A 626-nucleotide genomic window follows, 5' to 3' on the forward strand; every position below is an offset into this window, starting at 1 on the left:
ATTGTAAAGGGTTGTTGATCACTTTCAATTGAAGTAGACCCGTACCCATTTGTTCCCCAAATTTTAAGAAGGCCATGTTCTAAATTCTAATACTTATGCCGAACCGTCCCCTTCTTTTCAATAATCCATGTCATGTCTAATCTATACTTTTGCCTAAGAGATATATTGTGGCATAGTCCGGGTTCAACACGTGTACATTTTCAGCTGTAGGATTAATTGGCCCCCCTGATATAATTAGCCATTCATCCCTTTCTATCTTCACCTCTGAAACAGTACTGCTGCTCATGCGTATTGACCTACGTTTATTCTATATATGTTTTACTTTTACTTTTATTTATTTTATGAAAATTAAACTGCTGCAGAAAAATTGTTATTGAAAGCAATTATATTATAGAAAAATTTTCAATATAATTGAGATCAATAGGTAAAAGTATTAGAATATCAGTATTAGATATATTTAAAAGAATTCTTTATATTATAAATTAAGGTATAAGACATCTCAAAAGAAATATAATATTTTTCACCAGCTAGCGACATATAATTTTCTTATTTAAGAATAAAAATAATATATAAACATAATTCTACTACTAACAATAAAACTTTTTATGTAAATTTTATTTTAGCAT

This window comes from Arachis duranensis, chromosome 3 (genome assembly GCF_000817695.3).
Source record: "Arachis duranensis cultivar V14167 chromosome 3, aradu.V14167.gnm2.J7QH, whole genome shotgun sequence".
Classification (NCBI taxonomy): domain Eukaryota; kingdom Viridiplantae; phylum Streptophyta; class Magnoliopsida; order Fabales; family Fabaceae; genus Arachis; species Arachis duranensis.